A 24,704-nucleotide genomic window follows, 5' to 3' on the forward strand; every position below is an offset into this window, starting at 1 on the left:
CGTAATTAATGTAGAAAACGGGGCGAGATCGATCGAACTGTTCGGTGAGAAAGTAGCGCGTATACATGGTTTACATTGATTTTTCTTCTTTTGTGTTACGTCAAATATAAATTATCGTAAAATATGAAAAGAGCAGAGCTAACGAATCGTAATAGTTATTAATCAATCGTAATAGGATTAAAGAAATCGGATCGTAAAGAAATAGGATTAAATACGTAGGAAGAATTTTAATCGTAAATTCGTCAATTTAACGCTTATCCTTGTTTACGGCTCGAGAGATATACATTTATTTTCCAATAGTTACGTCGATTATTAAATTATACAAACAGATCGTGGCGCAGCACCTTTATAAAAGTTTGATTCTTCTCGCTCTTATCGTGACGTTTTAATTTTAACAAAATCGTCATTCGACACCAGTCGTTCTTCTATCGAGTCAACGCACAACTTCTTTTCTCTTAGGAAGGAGAAGCTGTTGCGAAGTATTCCGGATACGCCGTAATTTCCATTGAATTTTTCATTTATGCTGGCTTTATCAGAAAAGTCGTATCGCTTTTATGCCAAACAAATATTTTCTTCTCCTTATCGATATTTGACCGATTAGCATTATTACGTTGTCGGTTAAGCAGCACGAAGATTTTCTCGATCAGATAAGTTTGCCAAAGATTCCGAATGACAGATACGCGTTGATCAAGCTGATAAACGATACGAAGAATAGATAAGCTTAATATAATTGTCTTAATGTCGCATAAAACATTTTTTCTCAAATATTTGATCTTGATCCGCAGGTAAAATAGCTGCTGCGCGATTTGAACTTTTCTTTCGAAGGAAAACCAGATATTTCAAGCGTTTCGTCATTACCACCTAATGACAAAATCCGCGATCACTTGGTTGCCAATCCAATATTACGGGGCAAATTTTATACAACTGGATATACTTTTTTGTATCAGGAATCGATAAATTTACACAGAAACGCGATTATTATCACCTTTATTATCATCGTACTCGATATTAGACGAAAAGCAAAAAAAGAAAAAAATGTTTCACAGGCAATCGAGAAAGATCAGCCCAATACCAACAACAAAATGATACTTCAGCGAATATCTTCGTGTTTGAAAATAAAGATACGGAATATTTTGACACAACGTGATATTTTTGATACAACAACTATGCGCGTGTGTAATAACAGCGAGCAGGATTAACGGTATGCGGAACATTATTCTTCTATACGTTTGTCTCTAGTAATTAACCGCATCGTTTTTCTGAACATCGTACATCGAAAGAAACATCGTAGTCGATGGAATCGTATATTTTATTCGTCTAACGCACATACCTTTCCTAAATAAGAAATAACAAGCTAAATGAGCTGATAATAAATAACAATAGATGAATAAATAAGCGAAACATTGAAATATTAATGCGTGTCGCTGTAAACATTAACAAGATAAGAGTTTCTATGGAAGTAAGCGAGGCAACTTTCTATTTTACGGTATAATAAGTCGAAATTGAAGGAGTTCCGTGTCGTAACAGTTATCGCGATCAAAAAAGGAAAAGCACGCGCGTCTGCGAGTAAATAAATAAGTAACGTGTTTCGAACGAAAAAGTTAGATCGCGGTTGTGATGGCTGTGGCGTCCTCTGATTAACGACGTTACGCGGATATTTGTCTTTAGGGAAGGAGAAATATCCGCGTTAGCAGGTGGGGTGTTGGATCGGTCTAATTTAGAGAGGGCCAGTGGTAGGGACGATTTCGCTCTATTTTGCGGCGTTACAACCGCTGCGTTCTCTGTTCGTTGTTGCTGCGAATGACTGGTGCACCTCGTGCGAGATGCGCGTATTACAGAATAGCAATTACAGAAGGAAGTAAGAATCGCGTGTGCAACGAGCATGTACGAAATTAAGGATGAAAATGAGCTATGTCGGATGGTAATCGATAACCATTGGTGAGATGCACGATCTCTTGGAATCGTGTACGCAGCGAGGACATTCTCCGATCGAAATGGATATGGAGGCGCTGATCAACGAATCGTTTGGATGCGCTGAACGCGTATAAGATGCAATCGAATGGTACTCGATAGCACGTCCTTGTTGCCGCGTAAACGCGCAATTTCCCAAGCAGCCAGATATCGAGGAGATAGATGTCTCGTTTTAGGATAACGAGAACCAAAGTGTTTTCTAACGCGCCATGTATTTGTTGCGTGTGCCCCGTGTACCAGCGCGCAGTGTTGTTAAGTGCCGTTATCTGCCTGCAGCTGTACATTCATAAATAAAGAGCACGACGATACGCGCGCCCGTTCGTTAATAACGAGCCCTAAACACGATGATAGATCGTCTAATCGTAACGGTGAGATGGTCGCATAATTTGTTAACGCTGTGCAGCCAATAGAATCGGTACGCAACGACCACTGGAAAGATATTCCTGGGATAATTTCGCACATACCTGTCGTGCTTCGTGCAGATGATTCCCGCTTTACGTCATTGGTCGTGATGTAATTAACCGCGCAAGTTAACGAGCGGCGATCATCGAGCTGCAGCGTGCACGGTACATACGGTACACACGGTACACACGGTACACACGGTACACACGGTACACACGGTACACACGGTATACACGGTATACAGGGTGGTGCGGTGTTGATCGAAATTCACGCGGAATGCCGCGGTATTCTGCTTTTCTCGCACAAATCGAATAACAGCGACGGCAACGATGATAAAATAGCAAACAAAATTCCATCTCCATCGTATTCGATTCTTCGCCATCCATCCAATTTTCATCGCCATTAATCCATCTAACGCGACTGCGATACGATTGGCTGCGTTCTTTTCTAAATTTCGAAATTTCTTCCTTTACAGTAACGTATCTTTTCTAAATTAGCTTTTGATCGTTTAAATTAATACAAATGTCGATATATTTCGTTTATAAACGAATAACTATATAACAGAATAACTATATACAGATACGAATAAATCCGATTTTATGATTATTCGTGAACAAGATGGTACCTTTTGCATCCAGTGTACCATTTAAATAAATATGGTACGTGCTACGACGTGGTTTCTGTATCTAAAGTTTCTCGAAGCCTCCGAGTTGACCACCTGCGTACACCACGCTCGCTCGTATTCTCTTACTAACGCCTCTAATAATAGAAACAACGTTGATCCGCGAATAATTACTTTTAAGTAATACGAGTACATACGAAGAGCGAACGCGATACAAAACAAAGGAGAATTTTAATTCGTCGAATGATAAATACAAACGAACCATATTAATCGAAAACAATAGAATATACGCAACATGTTTGATGCATTTGTTTCGCTTGAATACAAATGCGAGTATATTATCAGCTGGAGCAAAGCATGCGAACGAATTACTAAGCCTCAACCACGCAACGTAACCTAACAAAGATCGAATCGATACATAATACGAATATAGGAATCTCTATAAACGCGAAATCTGTTGGTGGATAGGAAAGTGGGATAGGAAATATAAAAATCGCAATCGTGTATAAAATCGCACGATATAATACGTTGTACGATGTAATACGTGATACGCGCGTGATATTTACATACGAATAAAAAACGGCATCTCGTTTCGTTCGCACAAATATAAAGATACTTATACGTATGTAGGTACGTAAGTGTGTAGAGGCTGCCGATCGTTAGGATTGCTCGATCCAATGATTATCTTTGCCACGATGAGATTCTCGCTCTATGTACACGTACGTATCGATCGGTACAAGCGTGAAACGCGTGTCTATTTCTAGTTAGTTCGTGTACTCGTAAACAATAAAATTGGAGTAGAGACGCGCGGAACGTATCTAGCATCCAAAAATATTTATCAGCCGCTGGGAAACAAAATCTGGCTAGAAACGTTTCGGATTTACTTTGCGCTCTCCTCTGCGAAATTGTAAAAGGGAATGGGCCGATACCGATCCGCGATTCGCGGAATCCCAAGGACAGAACATTCTCGGATAGCCGGTCTCGTGGATGAATCGTCGCTGACATTCGTACATCTCCGATAGAATCCGTGGAATTCGACGTATCGAGGCATCGGCGATAATTTTCGCCGAGACGCAAAGCGCCAAACGAATCTGCCGTTTCGTTTTCATCGTAGCCTGAATCGTATCGTATCGTAAACTGTGTCGTAAACTGTGTCGTATCGTTGTATCGCATCGTCATACCGTATCGTCGTACCGTGGCATTGTAACGTGGCATTGGTCCAGGTCTAGTGGACCTGGTGTCCCGATGGAATTTCCGACGCTGCTATGTTATAGCGCCGCGAAGAAATTGCCGACGCTTTTCCCTGGCATACTTCCTCGAGAATAAAAAAAGAAAAAAAGAAAAAAAATAGCCAGTAGGTCGGCAGGGATTCGATCTTCCGGCCGCTGCAACAAGCTCGACAGGTTGCAACGGGGAACCGTTACGCAGGCGAGACGAAGCAAAATGCAGAGGAAACCGCGAAAAAGCTACGCGTCGAAGCTGACTCGTGGCCGTGCGATGCTCGTAAAGTCAAGTTTACGGTAGACTGACAACGAGACAAGGACTTTGCGCAACAGTTATGCTCGCTATTTCTCGCGTGCCGCGAAATGCTAGAGAAAAAATATCGTCGGCTCGACGTGCAAAGAAACGGCCCGATCAACTTCCACCGATTCCATCGTCACCGTTTTCTGTACAAAGTTTCTTATCTCGAAGAAAGGTATATGGTCACAGGCAACGTTTCCTTCTCCGATCTTACGTACATTTCCAAACATTTTCTTATTAGTTCTTTGCTCGAGTGCTTTTTCGAGGAAAAATGTTTAAAACTTTGTTTAAAACTTTCTTTCGCAGAGTCTTCCGGTTTTTACATAAGAATTTCATATTTTTATATAGTGCGTACGTTTTAATAGGGACGATTCGTTGTTTAAGCATAAGAAAGAAACTGTTCATGGACTGTCGATACTGTTAATCCCAGATAGCGCGTATAATCTACCGTTCGTGTTAACGAAGCGTAATTTATACCAAGTTAATGACACAGCCGAGCACGAAACGCAGATTTCGAATTTTGGAAGATTTTCTTGACACAAAGTTCCAATCGCCACGGTTTTGCTAATTTTTCAAGCTTAACGCTTAATCGCGTAAATCGAGTAAAACATGGTAAATCGCTTGCATTAGTTGCTAATAGAAGCAATTAGAAATTTTCTATTTAAAATTGACCGCCTGTAGAGCGCCGCGAAGCATCTGTGCGAGACAATTACGCGGCTAGCAATTAAAATTCTTCCGTATATGAAGAATTGGTGGATAATATAGCGGAGATAGTTCTGCGAACATGTGTGGTCGCGTGACTACTATCCCAGTTGAACGCATACGATTCGAAGCTTCTAACGATTAACTTTTACGACGATTAACTTTTACGAGAAAAAGTGTAATTAACATTTACATCGCCTAGGATTAAACGACTGTAGTAGAGCGATTAACCAAATCGTTTTAGCAGAATGAATACGATAATTTATTTTCGCCGAAGGAAAAATCCTCCTTCTGCGCGCTAAGCCGCGTTGCGGGTTTTCAACTTTCTGCAGTGACACGAAAGAACGCGGGGACGGAAGAAGGTCTCTCGATTCTCTCGCTGGATCACACGAGTCATTAAGCTCGGCGGTCATTACGACCGGCGAGAAAACCTCGTACTCTTGTAACGATAGATTCGATTATCGACCGTTTAATCCCACGACTCTTTCGCCTCTTTGCCCCCTCCTCCTCCCCCTCGCCCCTTCCCCACCCAGTCTGACGGTTCTCCCTACTACGCGCAACGGAATGAATTTGGTTTCGTCGCCGACATCATCGTCCAGACCCATTAGCGATTAATCGTAGCCCGGATCGCTTCTTTCCTCAGCCGCGCCAAATTAATAAGACGATCTTGGTAATTGCCGCGAGCTACGCGAATCTACGTTCCACGGGATTACGAACGACAGGTAGCTGGCGTAGGTTCCGATGGCTTTCTCTTTTATCGAGGTTTTTCACGCCAAGCTTTTCCGTCACGGTCTCTCGATTCTCCCGTTCGTTGTCTGGTCCGAACCGAGGGAAGAAAGCGTCGATTATTCGTTCTGCGCCATATAACCGGCGTAATGATATTAGTTTGCATCGACTCTCTTTCACATCTATAGACCAGATATCTCGTCTGCCCTTTCGTCGAAGCCTGAAACGTCCGCTTCGTCGATTTGTAACAATAATACCTGATCCGCCCGTTTAAACAGCTTAACCAAGATCGGACACTATCGATAGAAAATATTTGAAAAATAATATCGGTTATCAGCGTAGAATCTTAATTTCTTATAATTCTACGAAATAATGAAATTCGTTTCGTCGTGCCTCGCTGTCAAATAACAAATTGCCATCGTAAATATCATCGCGAGCATGCAGTAAAGACAATCGCAAGTAAGACAACGGTGATATACATATCGTGGTAAAATGGCGCGTACTAGTGCAGAAAAATGACATTTCCGATTGTAGTATAGCACGATTCTTGCTCGTTATCATCGTTCTACTCGCCGGTTATATTACGCCGCGCACACGTGTATCGAGCACACGTGGAATCACGCAGAACCACGCGGAAAGTATCGGGCCGATCGTTACGCCTAATGAATATTTTAACGTTAAACCGGTACAGCGTGACTTTGTCGACAACCGAGCTCTGACGTATTCAACCGCTGCTTATTAATCCGGCGTGCCACTTGCTCGATACTAATCTGGTAGCAGAAAGAATTTTATCGCAAGACCGATAGAACAATTTTTATTTAAACGCGTAGCTTTCCTACAACTGTGCTTCGATTACCAACTTGTGCAAATTAATATTTTTCACGCGCCACCTCTTAACCAAGCGAAGGAAACGAGAAAAATCAGCGATTTTAAATCGATAAATGAAATATAGAGATATAACGCGCGATGTTAACGTCGGACGCGTGGATATCGATACTCGTTACCTTCTAATTTCAATATTTCGACGTCACGAGACCGTTCTCCGCTTCTTTATCGTGGCTTTGACCCGTTCGTAACGTCCACTCGTAATACGAGTCTCAAATACAGGAGTCCAGGAACCTTGGCAAATGGAATAACGTAAAAGAACCGGTAGATACAAAGCTATTATATTTTTAAACTGTTATCTTATTTCGTATTGCACGCTCGTATCCGTATCTCGAATTCCCACTAAATTATTCGAGTAGAAAAAGTAGTAAAATGCTACGTGAACATTTTAATGGAAAGAACGTTGTGCTTTTCTCCATACGTTTCAAATAATATAGTTTTTAGATATATCTCACGTTCTGAGTTTTTTATTACAGAATTTGACGAGTTTTTAAATCTATCAGATATATTCGTACATGCTCGCATATGATATAACGACGAGTTGTACAAATTATGCCGTCGCATCGTTTCCTTCCTAACGTTTTTATACGAGATTTTGTCGATTTCCATGTACTTTTCCATGTATCTTTTATACGAAACAAGAAACTATACTACAAATCGCTTATTAGGTCGTCCGATAAGCTCGTTCCGCTTATTTCCTCGTTATTTTTACATTTTCAATATCTATACGATTCCCATTATCTTTAAACGTTCGAGGACTTGTAGGATCAATCGACTCTGTTTCATCCATTGAACGACGATTTCTGCTGTTCCACCGGATACGAATCGATCTTGAATCGATCTTGAATCGATCGCGTCGTACGTACACACGTACACGTACATGTATATAGGTGGTACGCTCTTTGCAAAGAGACGAATCACACGGTTCGAATCGTGTCTGAATAACGAGAGTAGACAATTGTTTGTTACATCGATCAAAATTACGCGTTTTTTTTCGTTTGTATTTTTCATACACGGTTTTTCAGTATCATGAAAAATATCGCAGACTACGTGTATAACGTACATCGTACACGCATACTCTGATCAATCTCGATTTATGTATTGCATGTAGCTCGTAAGGCGGACTCGAGAAACGGCGTGTTTCCGTCCACTGATCAGGTGTCGAGCGTTTACAGCGTAATTACGATAGGATACGCGGTACCCTTTCAGGATAGGAAACGTTATTGTAACGCGATTTCATCGTAGGCGTAGCTCGTTTTTCGGATTAACGAGTAGATTAACGAGATGTGCGGTGTGAAAAAAGAAAAAGAAGAAAGAAAGAAAGAAAGAAAGAAAGAAAGAAAGAAAAAGGAAGGATAAATAGGAAGAAAAGAGGTTACCGTTCGACTGGCTCGCCGCGATACTACCTTTTTCTTCTATCGCGTGCAAACCTTTCGATCTTTCTTTACTCATACACACGCATGCTCCACTTTTCACGGTACGCGTACGTAACGACTGTGCGCAAGTTCAAGTTCTACCAGTTTTCTCGAAAAAACGAGTAGCAAAGTCACGGAACTCTTAAAGTCTTTTTCCCGTGGCGGAGAGGCGAGAAAAAATCGGATATATAGTAGGGTGAAAATCACTGGACTCGGTGAATCGTCGGATGCCGTGAGACGTAATTTGCGTTGCCGCGGCGACCACCGTCCTTTCATCTAATACTTGCGCGAATTTTTTTCGATCAACGATTGGCAAAACGATCGTGTCTGGTAGCTGGTACACGCACGGTGCGCTTGGTGCATTATGCATTAACGACCGACCCACCAACGGATACAGGCCGTAGCACCACGGCACGTTGTATTACGTATTTTTCTCGATTGCACGATGAAGCTGTTTGCCATCGACCTCGTACGCGTTAATTTATTTCACTAGGGGCTCTCGTCGCTGATAACAATTTCCATCTACCCTTGCTACCGTGCTGCGTCTCCACGTAAATTGAAATTGCTAAGCGTTGCCAGTTTTTCCTCGTACGGATTTGCGCGCTTTTTCGCTTTAAGCGACCGCATTGTCTCAAAGGCAAGGTCTTGGTTCGCTTCGACGCGATATTTTTCACGTCTTCTCGAAATCGGTATTACGAAGATCGCGGTGAAACTGGCGATAGCCAATTTGTAATTCGTAACAACGATCACAGGCAAAAACATCTCTTTATACCTCAAATTGCATAGCTGTTTGACATTGTTGAAGTCATTGTCGCTACTACCTCACAGTCAATTTATCGAAAAATCATCGAAATCCGTGAAATGCACGAGATATTAAGTTAGATCGTTGACGAATAAAGGAAATTACCGCAGGTAGAATCTAAAGAAACGAGGAAACGATACGAAATATGTCGCGGTAATCGGTCGCCAAGTTGTTCGGCCGATGAGAGACAGGCTACAAATGTTCGTGATCGTGATCGTTGGCCCCGACGAAAGATAAGTGACCGGTACACGTGCGGAAGTAGCTTTGAAGGACAAACTGCAGGGTGTATCTACCACGTGTATCGTAAGTCCTGCACGTATTTCTTTGCCTCGAATGGCGGGTCGTGTATCACTGGATCATGATTCAGCGATGACTAACAGGCAGTAAGCCGGCGATCGTTATGCGAAGATGTTGTTGCTGCTGCTGGCAGTGTTGTTGCGTATCCCGTATAGTTAGTTGGGTCGTTAGGCCAGCCGATTAGACGTTAGTTAGTCCCGTCTTTAAAGATGTACACTCACGTACACGTGGACATACGTAACGGATATCTGTGTATATATATGTGCGTGCGTGCGTGCGTGCGTGCGTGTGTGTGTGTGTGTGTGTGTGTGTGTGTGTGTGTGTGTGTGTGTATATATGTTCGAAAAAGCTGGGACAAAAATTCAATACAAAAATACAAAAAGTTTATATTTAGTAGCTCACAAAAGTATTTGAATGCTCGTAGAAGCTTTTGCAAGTTTTTGCTGGCAAACTTTCTCAAACAGCCTACGTTTATACACATAGATGAACGTACGTACGTACGTACGTACGTGTCTCCACCGAATGAAAATCGAAAGCATCCTCGGGGAAATTAAAATTGGGATTGTTATCGGGCCTGAGTCGCGACGCGCTGGCCAGCGAAAAATGTTCTCACGGGTTTCAAGGAACGTTAATCCTGAATTTTCATTCTGTTAACCGCCGCGTAACTCTGGTGCGCCGCAGCCGCAGCCGCAGCCGAATGCCATCGACCTCTTCCTCTATATCTTTTATGCTCCTCCATGAAATCCAAATTAGCTTGGGGAAAATCGATGTTTGGAATTCGCCTCGACACAGATACCAGCCGCACGCTGTCGGCATTTCGTAATCGGCGAAATAGAATTTTCAAACGGATTGAAATCCACTGTCCGTTGCTGGAACCCGGGCTCAGTTGCCGGAACAAATGAAAGATATCCGCTATTTTATGGAAAGATGCGCCTCGCTCTACCATTTGCCTCTCTTTATTTCGTTCAGTATGTTCCAACGTTTTCGTTGGAAGCGCAACGTGCGATGTTACGCCAACTATCCGGTGCTTTTAATCGCGTACGTTTGATCGTTCCGCCTTGGAAATAGGTGCGAGCAAAATTTCAAGCACCTCTTAAGCAAATTGCTTCTGCGTATATATTCTATACCGTAAGCCTCGAATTTAATCAAACACCTATCGATTAATATAATAATACGTAGTTGGTCGATTCGACCAGGCGTGTCCACGCTTTCGTCAAGCTAGTTCCAACGTCCTTCCAACTTGCTAATCGTGCAGTTTCCAATCACCCACGCCACTTTTCTCCTTTCGTATTTTAAGTCGCTCCTATTTCTGTTTATTCGTAACAGTTTGCAACGTTGCTTGCGGCAGGCTTTCACATTTTTGTCTTTTATTTCACAATCTTCTCTTTTTATATCGTTTGAATCGCAGTAAACGGACTTGAATGTTTACTATTTCAAACGTAGATATAATTATTTCAACTACTACTTCTTTTATTTACGCTTAAAAAGCGCAGATACGTATGCATAATGATATTTGAAATGGCCGTTACCATAACCGATACCGTAAACAAACCGATATTTCGTTCAATTATAAGTTTAATTGCAATTAAAAGATCGAAACTACGTGAAACTGTTATACATTTTATTTAAATTCCAAATGAAGTTTGCCAAGCTCTACTGGCAACCAACTTGTGCATCTATTAATTTACAATTTTTCCATAGAAACTCTCGAGCATCGTGTACAGTCGTGTACAGTCTGAAACGTACGTTTTACATAAAATATGTTAATTAAAACTCGTTACTTTTATTTTATAAATTACCTAAATTACGCTGTCAGAAGTAAATGATTAGGCGTGCAGGAAAATTAAATTGGTATCGTTAAATAGAGATTCATGATATACGATGTAAAAAAGACTAGCCAATTGGAACGATTCGAATTAAAGATTCATCGAGCAGGTGCAGGACAGTTGCAAGAAGTAGAAAAAAATAAAAGTAGAATAAAATATGAGAGAAGTTTCTTGTGCGATTCATAACTTACGTAATCTCGTGGAATGAGCGAATCGAAATATCTCTGATAAATTTATTTAATCGTCAAATATTACGAGAATTAGGAAATAAGTTGTTGGCGCGAATCGTGGATGATGTTCTGCATCGACGACACGTTGGAAACGACAGTGCGAAAGATTCGTGCAAATATCTAATAAACAAAATATCGGATCGAATGAGAAAGGCTTGGATAAATTTGCCGATACGCGTTCATCTTACCTGGTAAATTGTTTCCTTTAACGTTCTTCGCGAGGAAAATCCAGCGGCGCAATACGCGACGATCTTACAAGCCAAAGATCGATTCTTCCGTCCTTCGTCGAGGTTAACTCTCGTTTAACTATCGCGTCGAATGAAAAACCAGTCTGTTCTCCTTTTTCTATCTTTACCTTGTTTCTTACACAATGCGCTGACATCGTTCGTATTCCTTCGTTCGTATTCCACGGCATTGGAAATTGATTGGAAAATATCACTAGTAACTCATCCACGTATCCTATCATCATCTATCGTCTATTTTCATTTCGTTGTTTACGCGTTGTTATCGCGTTGTTGTCGCGTCAATTCCTGTCCTCTGTCCTGTAATATCTTATTAGCGAAGTTGAAATCATCGAAACGAACGATTGCTTTCTTTCTCGAAATGATCTTTTACGTAACAAGTATTAACACGGTCGATAAAACGTAGCCTATTCAGCGAATACGTGGAAAATAGAGCAGCGATTCGAAAGTGGGTCAATGATTTTATCATCTTGAAAGTAGAATAATTCTATTGTCGCGAAATTCGACTCGTTCTCGAGAAATGGATAAAAAATGAGAAATGAAAATTTCGATTTAGAAGCAGTTATTAGGCACAGTCGATGTTTATTTATTTATAACATTTATATACTAATTGCTAATTGCTTTTTGAAACGGAAACAAAAACGTGTTTCGGTAGGATCGTCAAATTTCTTGCGGTCAGCCTGGTTGCATCTTTTCTTCGACCTTATCGCGTATCTCGCAGCTTGCGGCTGCTTTTGCCGATTCCGAACGGAATCGACCGCTAACAAATTTCGCCAATCTCCGCACGATTTACAGATGGCAGATTAGGGAGATAGGAAAGATTAGAAAGGATGGAAGATTAATAGCGAGGAGAAAAGGGTGATGAAAAGGGGAAAGACGCGGTATCGATCGTGTCATAGACGGTCACTAGTACGAATATTAATACAAATAGAAAGAAAAGGCAGCGAGTGATTTAAAACGAGACAATCGTGCTTTACTTTTCTTTATCACGTCGAACATGTAATCGTGTCTGAATCGTGGCTTCCACTCGACCAACGTAAATTATATTTGTAGAAAAGTTTCATTTCGACTGCGGCTTCTATCCCACACCCGTAAATTGCCGATTATTAAATACAAATTACGTGGAATATTCGAATATTCCCTCTTTTAATAAAAGTAAAATCGATCGATTCTATTTTCCGTTAATTTCTTCGTCGCATCGGAAAAGTCGACGAGACTCGGTTCTCACGAGACAAGCGACTTTTCTAAATTCGTTTATCGGAAAAGTGAGCGTTCCCGGCTCTGCGACCGGCGTAGTTGCAGATGCTAATTGTCGAGGAAAATCCATCGACGTTCCGCGTAGGAGTTTCTCGCATTTCGAAACCAACGGTTTCTTCGAATCGAACAGATTTCTTGGCATCGAGTCTCGTTTAAAAGTCCGTAAAAACGATTTACGCGATCGTCACGGTTTTATAAGAAATTTTTCATTCTCGCCGCGCCACTTTCTAACGCGGCGTAGATTTTTCACTGGCGGCGAAAACAGTCGTGACTGATATTTCAATTAAACGGAACGAACGAGGGCTAACCTTTGAAAAAACGTCATTCGCATCCACGGTAAAAATAGGAAATTGCGGCTAGAAAGTAATCGATTTCGATCGCAGCTTTGCTTTTACGCGTAGTCAGACATTTTACTTTTATAAAAATGCACGTGTATATTATTCTATCGAATATTAGTTAATATTTCCATCGAAATCTAAACTGTCTATCAAAGAGTAAAAAACGAATACGAGAAACTTGAAGAGCATTCGACGATTTTATAAAATTGTAACGTAGAAGCGACTTTTCTTCTACTATTATCCGTTTACTTCTTCGTATCTTCTCCTATTATTCCAAGTTGTTTTTGTCACGCGTGAAATTCGTAGTCGTCGTGCGTTATCGAGAGTTAATTAAAAGTCAAGAGTAAAAGTTGGATCGTTCTATCGTGATCCGCGTCGCCTATTTGTATATCGGACTTGAGAAATTTCACCGACTGGCTCCGACTGCAACAGACTGGAAGGAAGCAGATCGAATGCCGAGTGGTTGGAGCTTAGGCGACGAAACTTTTAACGATATCTTCCTGTCAGGTGTGAAAACGCTAAACACGTAAAGGAAAGGAACGGACTTTCCTGCAGGTGCGTGCGCCAACCGGAAACAGATTAAGAGAGTTTAGTCACGAGCTCGCATCTATGCGTTTTCTAATGCATTTCCCTGTCCCTTGTTGCGTTTGCGTTGTGCATCGGCTTATAGGAATCGCCAAAAGCACGCATTCGCTATTAGAGAAACTTGCATCGTTAACGAAAAGAAAGCTAAGAAACGTACGTGTTCCGTCCTGGAAACACGGTTTTTTTTTTACCACAATGTGATACGTTCCTGCGGTACTTTTATATATCTCTTAATTACTATCCTATATCGGGTTTATAACATCAGGATAATATACATATATTATTAAAGCGTAGATGAAATCTAATTAAAGCTGTAGAATATCGAATATTTTTCTTTCCAGATGTTATCGATCCTTTGTATTTTCATTGTTGATCATCGACCTGAAACTCCATCAGTCTGGAAAGGTCGTTTAACCTTTTCTCGAAATATTCTCCGCTGTTACGAACGAGTTTCGGAGACATTCGTAAAGATCCGTTTAAACCGCACGCTCTGTATACTCCCATGCCTTTACAAAAGGGGAAATAGCCGGTTATTAGCAGGCAATTAGATTAGGCGTGAAAATTTCGCGATAGCGAATTTCATCGATATAATCGAGAAAAATGATTCGAAGAGTAATAAAGTTTCAAACTCGTTCGACTTTAGTCGGATTTTAGTCCTTTTATTTGCCAAGCTACTCGTACAGGGATCGAATGTGTCGCGTTTAAACACCAACCTACTCGTTTCTTTTGCTTTTTGTGCTCGCTATGTAGCTACTTACTTCGTTCGCTCTCGTACTCGAGTTCGTCGCTAAAATTAATATCGATAAAGACGATAAATGGAATAAACGTGGTAGACGCCCGCGTCTCCCGTTTCTATCATCCTGTGGAAGAGACGCTCGAACGCGTATTTCCGTTCCTCTCGCCGGTCGTTAGACAGAACGCCGGCTTATTAAAATTCCAGCAGCTGAAAATCAAGCTCTGGCTTTTGTTTGGCCTTTGAGTTTGTCTGGACGAAAATGCAAACGGACCAACCTGTCGCTGGATTATAATCTGTTTCGAGGAGAAATTCTTTCTGTTCCTTCTAACCATCTTCTTTCTTTCTCATGGCTACGTACAGTTATTACATACAGTTATCGATATAGTTACAGGACTCGAGTGAGAACGTTTGAACGTTTATGACGGAAAAATGAATAGAAATCAAATCGATTCGTTGTCCGTGCGAAAGAAAAGAACGCAAAAACTGGGAATCGTTGACCTCGTCGGTGGATCTTGTTGATCACCTTGCCGAGGCACGAAACGCACGTTGCAGACGAAAAGAAATCCTGCAGGAAGCGATCTTGACTGTCCGTTCGAGGTGAAACGTTTTCACCGCGTTCAACGTTTCACCGCGTTCAACGTTCCACCGCGTTCGGCGTTCAACCACGTTCGGCGCAGAATTTTTGAAACTAAAATTGACTAAATCATCGGCAACGACCAATTGCTTGCGTGACTGAAAGCGATTTACGTTATCCAAGTATCCTTTATAAACATAAATAAAATACAAATAAACCTTTTGCATTAAGCTGATCGACGTTCTTAAGGAATGTGCGAATAATATGGCAGAGCGAAGCCAGAAACGCCGCCAGCAGGCTGATCGCTCCATCTTTTTTCAAACGGTCCATGATCTTGCACCTCGATCGCTTTATAACCGCACAAACATACACGCTGTAGTATATAACTCGATCGTAACTGGAGCACAGACGCTGTAGAAAGTGGTCTTGATTTTTTATCGTCCCGAGCCAAGTCCCGCTCTTCTATACGTCGCTCGTGGCGCGGTTTTTTCAATCGGGCACGTTCGGATCACCGCCATCGACTTTTACGTCCGCGGAATATCGTCGGAAACGTTTGTTAACGGTTCCGAATACAATAATATGGCCAATACCGTATCGTAATTGCTTTCAACTCGATTGCGTTTCGACTTCTCGTAGATGCTCCAAGTTACCCAACATAGAAATGTTCATTCTCATTTGCGATATTAGTTTGCGATATTCGATGGTGTACGATAGGTCACCGTCGTAAAGTCACTAACGATCATAGTGGTATTTATGGTACAACGATAGACGAATAAAATACCGGTAGTATTAAAGAAGATGGACAAATGGAATAAATCAAAGCGGAACACTTTAAAGTTTGTCGTAACAGTCTGTGCGTAACGCTCGAAACAATGAATTCCTTTACGTAGTAAACGTTACTCGCACGTATCGCGTAATTTAGCTAACAACCGAGTTTCGATCGCGTCGAACAATGCCGGAATCCTAATCTCTGTGTTACGTGCCGTAAATCGAGCTACGCTAAGGTCCGTGTTTAACTAAGAAAGCTAGTTATTAATAGGAACCCGTTAGGTGGATTGTCGCGCGAGCGTCGTCAAGACGCGTAAATTCCGCCTTAGGAATGTTCTCGTGCAAAGCTTATTTCCACGTTTTAAGAGCTGCGTATAAGAGCCGTTACGTACTCGGTCGCCAGCCACCAGATCGTCGGTAATCACTGGCTTCGAGAAAATATGTAATAACGCGTGTACATACTTTGTACGCACTTGGCCGTTGCGGCCACGAAAACACGAGCGACGCACAGGCCAACGATTCCCTTTGGTTTCTACAACTTTGAACGAAATTCCATTTATTCGAACAAAATCTCAGTTAACGTCCAATCGATCGATCTCGCTCGTCTGCTCTTGAACTCTCGTTAATTATCGTATAGGTAGGTCATTATCGATAAGTTAGATTAGAAATTTGAAAATGTACAAATGCACGGAATTACACGGAACGTAATATGGAAAAGTATATAAATATCGAAAGTGTAACGTTCATCTTGTGACATATCTGGCAACCATCGGTAGATAAAATACCGTCTTCCATTTCTTCAGCTCCATTTACAAAAATATCCACTTAAATTAAATATCCAATTGAAATATCCAATTAAATATCCAAAGGGTCGTCGTCGATTCAAGGCGTCGAACGAATACGATACGTCGCTACTAGGCATTAAAAAATCTACTGGAAAACTCGACTTTCCTCCAACGACATGGCCGATGGTTTTACGCACCGAGCCCCTCGTTTTTTCACCTTTCGTTTCTCCTCTCGTTCTGTATCAACGAAAGTAGAAGCTCGCATCGTGCACACGAAGAAATATAACGACACAAATTTAAACGACTGCGGTTACTCGTAGGCGGTCGTAAGAGATTGCAATTAGGATCCAACGAGAGATTCGCGATAGCGATTACGATGCCACCGTCGTGAGAAAGTCCCGGCACGAACCTCGGTTTCCTTACTTCCTTCCTTGAGAAGGTTCGCCGCCGGCTTCTCCGACGAATCTCGCCGGTGCCCCTTTACCCTTTTCTTTTCTTTTTCTTCTTCTTTTTCTTCTTCTTTTTCTTTTCTTCTTCCCGCGCCACAGTTTATTTCCGATATTTAACACGATCGCCAATTTCACCACCGACACGACTCTGTTAATCGCAGCGCTATACCACACCAACCACCCCTATTATCTTAACGGAAATCAGGACTACGTAGAATAAGTATTACGTACGTATAAGTTACGTAAGTGATTGATTCAAGGATAGAAACCCGGTAATCACACGTTCGCTATTCTAACGATGAAGAATAAGCGAGCTAAAGCGACGATGCTGTTGTAACGTTTCGACATTGTAACGATTCATATTAGAGGCAGGATGTGTGCAAGTCTTCACCGCGCACCCTCGATTACCCCACGGACCCACCATAAACCTAAACTTTTAAGTTTATTATTTCTGTTGTCTGTTTATGGATGGTCCTTGAAACAGCCCTTAGGTTGTTACAAGTCCTTACTAATTACGGGGAAAGCAACGGAAGGTGCGAACAGCGAATCCGCGTTGTTAATTAAAAAGAGCGCACCCACACCGAGCTTTCCTCCGTAATGAGACGAGAACACCCGAGGAGAAATAGACAAAACCATCGAACAGTGAACATCTCTCCGATCTGTGTAAACCTGTGCTGTGCTAGAAAATAAAGACAATAGTTGTGTCACGACTCGGCTATTTTATTTCATCAACCAACCCCTAAGTTTACGTGACACTGTGTCGGAGGAAAGCTAGCTAGTCGTGGGTGGGTCTAATCTACAAGAAAGAGCTGATTCGTCAAGGGCAAGGTTTCATTGGGAGAGCGAGGGAAAGACTTTGCTGTCAATTGCTTAATTTTCCAAGTTGGTTGGAGGAGGAAGGGTGCTAACCGCCCCCGAGAGAGAGAGAGAGAGAGAGAGAGAGAGTTGTAAGCATCATACGTGAGAAAACTAACTTTCTTGTAGTAACAATAAGCTTTAGAAACGATTCGGTAAAAAGACGTTTGTTCGGTCTGAAGGACCTTGGCTGGCAAATTCCTGAGATTTACGATGGGTCCTTGAGATTATCGAGGATACCCAGTAAGGATGAGCGGACATCTGGTTGCCATCTTGCCCGCGCTGTGTGGCCTGGTCTAGGTAGAGTGTCGCCCGACGTAACACCGCTATTGGCAACCCCTTCTTGCCAAACCAACAGTATAAAGTACAGTTGGTACAAAGACGCTTCTTCGCCCGAATCACGAAATTACCGCTTCCTTATCTCTACCTGTACAGTGACTCACGAAAGTATTCAAACACTGTTAGAAAATGTATATAAATTAACTACGAAATTACAATTAGACTCGGAACGATTTTATCCCTTATTAGATCGATCGATTTAGCATTATCACAGACACAGATATTTGATATTTCTATAAATCGTGTATCTCTAATTTTAACACATCGTCAATAAGGTTGTAAAGAAACGATTTAGATTACACACGAAACATCTTTCGATCGTTAGTATGCCATTAATTCGTACATTCTTAGCGATAATCGTAGTTTATTAATCGAAGGTTCTTAATAAATATCGATGAAAACTTGTCAACCTAACGTTGACGACATGTATGTACGTACGTTGGAACGGTCAATTATTAGGTTGTATTAACGCGCTACGATACTTGGTCAAGAGCATCTCTGACCCTAATCGTATATTTAAGATTACTAATTAGTAAGAAAACTGAATTTCGTCGAGATGAAGTTTGCCACGTAATTCGAACGTTGGCTGTTTTTTCTCTGCTTTTTCTCCGTTTTTTCTCCGTTTTTTCTCCGTTTTTTCTCTGCTGTGTTTGAGACAATTCTTTTTTCCTACACCACCGCATGAAAGCGTCGAGCGAAAGTTTCACAGAGTCCAATGGCCTTTGAGCGAGCGCAGCACAACGACGCTCGTTACACGACTATATTTACTTGACACTTTTTCTTATTACGTCTATCTACGTATCAGAGATGTAGTTATTATTCGCTTTTTTTATTTTCCTCCTTGTTCACGTCTCTTTCCCTTTTATATCGCAGCTATCTAAATAACGTAGTGCTTCAAGAGCTGGAAACCTATTACATATGTACGTTTTGTTCCAACGAGGACGAAAGAATTACTTTTACGTATTTTGGCTTTTACGTATATACCTTCCCCCATCAGCTACTATACAATTCGACATATTATAATCGGCCGTAATTTATATCGTAAAAGCGATATATTTCTTACTTATCTTGAGACAGGTTTTACGTAGATGAACCTACAATGGTATATACTATTCCTCTTTCTTTTCTTTTTTTAAATATCGACGGTTTCAGCGTAAAGGTTTTCACACACACACACACACACACACACACACACACGCCCTCGTTCATAGTTATTAAGCTTACAAAAAGCGAGACGAACCTTAAAAATCACGCAATTATCGCGTAATTAGCGTATCGAAATAACGCCTATCCATTTGCTTGGCATTGAACAAATTCAAGGCTTTGTAATTTCCGATGTAATTTCATCGCAAGATTTTTCAGAGTTACGCAAACTCTTTCAACTTTTTAAATTCCTTTGACAAATACAAACACACAAATAATCGTCGCATATCGATATGTAAGTGTTAAATTAGCAGGGTAAATCTCGTAGCAAAGTGCGTTCTTCGTTTCGTTCCTAAGTGAAATACGCGTAATTAAAATAGGTGTATGTAGATTTTCACCACTGTATACCATCCGTCTTATTTACGTAATTCTTACACCTATACATAGGTACGCACGTGCAAGTCGCGTACGCAATTCGATGACGCATTTTCCCGCGCATCATCCCCTTTCTCGTTTCCGTCGAGATTTCCTTCTAACCGGCGTGCAACCAATACAACAAGTTCCGTACTTTTGACTTTGTTCTTTCCACTTTCGTAAAACTCTCGACGCACCGATGAACTCGTGTTTGCTATCGTATCTATAAATCACGAAACGACGAAAGTACGACTGAGTTTCGTGTAGCGGATAAAAGGTGAATTTGCAGACAGTGCTCTCGCAATCGTTGCTTTAGCATACAATCGTGGGAGGTTCCGGTGCAGGGCTATGCTCCATTTCCCTTCGTCTCGTCTTCCTTTGCTAACGTCTTCCTTTTTTTCTTTTTTTTTCTTTTTCCAACCACCGAGATAATTACCACGACGAGTCATAGACTCGCTACTATAGAGTACCGAGATCCTTTTCTTTTGCTCGCGCGTGTTTCTTCTCTGTCTCTTTTTCTATCCTTATTTCGCGCGCACGAGTATATTTCGCGACAAAAGAGAGTAGCAGGTGCGTTTAAGGATAGTGCTTCTTCGTGACGCGTTTGTCTCTGCTGTCTGTTTAAACTAGTCCACGACCATCCGAGCTATATGTTACGCATGAGAATATTTTTATGCATTTAAACGTTTACTTTCTTTTTTCTTTTTCGAGATATTATCGCATAACTTTACGCTGTTTGGAGACACTAAAGAAACGATGGACCATAGAAATATCATCCAATGAAAAAAAGAAAGAAGGTGCTACGCATCGTTCCATTGTACCTAATATCCGGCTATCTGTTTCTTCGAATATCTGTTTCGAAGGAAAGGAATCGATTGGAAACCGTACGAAATTCTCGACTAAGGACGTCTTGGAAAGAAATTGACCGACTCTTGGATTGGAAGAGAACGAGGTTGAGTCACAGATTCAACCGTGGTTCGATTTAATTATTCAATTTAGCCAAGTCGTAGGGTTGCGTAGTAAAGGCTCGCTCGGTTTAGCACAATCTCAATTACGGAAGATTCAGTTGTTCGGTTTGTTACAGTCTCGATAAAAAGATCAATGGCTGGTCTTTCGAACCTCGAATGACAAATACGATCTCTAGGATCTTACGATCCAACAGTTTTCTATCTGTCACGGAATTTCCGATGTAACTTGTATAGCAGCCTGTAGAAAAAACGAGATAGCAAGTAATTATATCGCGTAAGAATTGGAAACATAAATTTAGATCAGATCGCAACGGAGAACAACGCGATAGCGAAAAAGCTCCGAACGCAAAGAGACGAACGATATCAAACGGATATTTACGAAAAGAAGTGGCTGGTATCGCGTTAGGCGGTAAAAACAAAAACTTGATATTTTTTCTGGAAAGCGTTCGAACGAACTCGTGTAAAAACGGAACGTGGGTGTCAGCGTTGATATCGTGAAAGTATTACCTCTTGAAAGCTATCGCGCTGCCAATTTTATTCGATAATCGATTTTACGATCCATGTTACTTGCAACCATCGTAAACAACAACTATTTATTTAGTATCGTTGCTCCTTAGCGTTATTAGTTTTATTTAGTATTAAATGGTAATAGAATTCGATTTAATTGCGTTTGTTTGACTTTATCAGTACCTAAAGTAAGATAAGATATATTTCAATAAGATAGTATCGCGCCATCGCATTACGAAACGCGATTCCCCTCGATCATAGCTTTTAAAAGTTAATACGCGGTATTATCGCTAAGTAACGATATATGTTCGTATAATATCATATACTATTATCTGGTTTAATTTATCCGTGAGCTGTACTTTATAATTATTTATACCTGTAAACTCTAAACTAATCTCTCGATAAACTCGTGTTGACAAACATCAAGTGGTAATTACGTGCTACGCAATCGCCTTTGAAAACGATGTAGGAGACATAAGCTCGTACGTATTTCGTCTAGATTCGTTCGCTTTGGATTTCGGAAGAACATACGCGGATTACATGCGCGTAGTTCTTGACATATAGATCGTTTAGTTATATAGATAGTTTAGTATGTTGCGCATCGCGATAGAAACGAATAATTTCATCTTTAGATAGAAATAGCTAAGACATATTTCTAAAAAAATCTCGTCGTATAGAAGACTGTCGGGCAATTTATTCGGAGAAAGTTTACACCAGATATAAGATTTTTTTTTGCTCGGCTCTAGGTCGTTAATTCCACTAAATCCTTTCGCTATTTACGAGATCCGTTGGTTAAACGACCTCTGCCATGCTATTCGCTATTTACGCGAATACGCTGCATAAACACATTGTTTCGCGTTGCTACTAGGAATGCGAACGCTTTCTACCGACCTTCGTCGAAAATTGAGCAAAAAGGCCAACGTGAGAATTAAGCAAATCACGTGGCTAGTCAATGGAACGATTTAGCGAAACGGCGAACATATAGCGCGATCAAAGTGTACGTACACGAATGAACGCAACAATTTGACAGATAGGCGCGACAGAAATGTTAATCTGTTAACGACCGATCTGTTAACACGATCGTACGACCTACAAATACAGTTTAAGAAGTAGAAAGAAGTTCTCGCGAACTGGAATTACAAATTTCTCATATACTCGGCAATACAATCCTAGTGCCAGGCGCCTAGTCGGAAATTTTACCGGTGTTGTCTCCTTCTGCTGGCACATTTCTCACAATGTCAAGCATGTTTGCAGATTCAAGGCACGTTCGAGGTCACCCGAATCTTACATCTACGCGTTTCGTTTCGTAAAACGCGAAAATCCGGCAAAGTCGAAGGCCATGGCTCGTGCTCTTGTTCTTACAATTCGTCTCGATGATAGTTGTATTTAGCGGTTGATCGTTACCTGGCCAACAGTCGTGGCCAGGAAGACCGTGTTAATTCGTTCACGTGGAAGACGGCTACTCGTAACGACCCCAAAACCGAGAAAACGAGAGAAAAAGAGAGAATTACGGCCGATTATATTAGATATTATTCGCTGACAGAATACTCGGTCGTTGGTACTTTTAATCGAGGAGATTTGCGAACGAAGGACCAACCATAAGGAACCAAGCAGGTCGAATCGTGCAGGTTTTAGTACAAGTTTCTAGCATTTAGCACTTTAGCTACGTCCCAATTGATAATTACGATTAAAAATTGTTTGAAAGATTCGTTTATTTAAAAAATAAAACTGTAAAAAAATGGCGATATAACTCCAAGTGTCTTTGGTACAAGTCACGAAATTGTTATTTTCACCTTATGACCATTGGTTCGTATTTGATAATCGTAAAAATGTTTCAATTCTTATTCTCCAAGTATTTATCGGTATTCGATATTTACCGATTTACGAATTATCAGGTATAACAGGTTACGATAGAACGATATATGTAAATTTCCATCTATGAAAATTAACGTAATTTTTATGCCGATAAATCCGGAAAAAGTATCGGTTCTAGCGAAACGGTATTTCCAGAAAAATAACTGTACGCACATGTACACGTGGCAAAGCAATCTCGTCTCGAAAACGTTATTCTCTATTTTACATTCGTTTCATCTCGCAGGCTCGCTTCCCTCGCCACGAGAAACTCTGTATCTATCTTAATTATCAAGAATTGCTACCTATGAAATTTTCCAATTAATAAAGTAATTTGCTACTTATATATTTGTATAATACTTTTAATCGTCAAATTCAACGACTTAATTCATACTATAGTACGTAAAGGTACGATTAAAGCGTGATAAAGTAATTACATCTGTTTTCTTATAAAATATCGGATCGTTACTATCGTCGGATCGGATACTAACGAACAAACCAACCTTTCGTTACGTAAACCTACATAAGAAACAATTAGTCCTTATAATCGCGGACGTTCGAGCTGCTAATTCATCCGCGCCTTTTCATCACTGTACATAGATATATAGGATCCATAGATATAGATATTACGTAAAACTGTTATGTTCGTATCGTACGCGTTATAAAAACATGTGGAAATTTTAGTAGCATCGAGTAAGTTGTTCAAAGTTAACTTTGAAACTAAGGTAAAAACGTTTCTATGTAAAATCTAGAAACGGGCATTCCAGGTATTTACTTGCCGCCAACGACAAACCGTGTACAATAAGTGTTAAATATCGAACGATATTGCGTGTGTGTGCGTGTGAGAGGTGATGGATGCATCGAAAGTTTCGCCCGGTAGCGTCGTAATTTTACAGTTCGTCGTGACACGTGGCGGGATATTCCTTCGATGACGATGTACCGCCATGAAATTGCTGCGAATAAATAGCGCGATTTCATTAATAATATCGCGATGAATCAAGATCCCGATGAATTGTTCTTTGTGCGATGATTGTGTGACAGACGATCGATAATTTAACACAGATAATTAATAGCTTTTTTTAACCGTGACTTTTAATACAAATTATACATGTACGGATAAGCACAGGTAGATAATTAGTGAGTGATAAGATAACTAATTATTATAGCGACTACGATGGTTAGCGATTTGTTAGAAGTAACAAGGCGTTTAAGCGATCCACAGCAAACGTACAGCTTCTTCCCGTATTTACGACTTGCTACAAACATACAACTTCCAACTCGTTCAACTTCGAAGGTTCGTTTCTCGATTAAACATTGTTTTAAACGATATTTGATCTGAACGGCGTGTTTCGGTGAGTTCCGAAGCTTTTTTCATATGCAATTTTTTATACGCCACATACGTCGTTACTGCGTAATTCAGTCGCAACTTTGACTTTCAATATTTATATTATATATGTCATCATCTACTCGCTAGGTAAATACATTTTCCACGCA

General features: G+C 40.8%; 1 protein-coding gene across 2 annotated transcripts in view; it reads left to right on the forward strand.

The window, feature by feature from the left end:
* Positions 1-24,704, forward strand: part of LOC117209370 — a 61,372-nt gene that overhangs the window by 11,183 nt on the left and 25,485 nt on the right. The gene's annotated exons all lie outside the window — the stretch shown is intronic.

The sequence above is a fragment of the Bombus bifarius genome, unplaced genomic scaffold (assembly GCF_011952205.1).
Source record: "Bombus bifarius isolate JDL3187 unplaced genomic scaffold, Bbif_JDL3187 scf7180000008176, whole genome shotgun sequence".
Classification (NCBI taxonomy): Eukaryota; Metazoa; Arthropoda; class Insecta; order Hymenoptera; family Apidae; genus Bombus; species Bombus bifarius.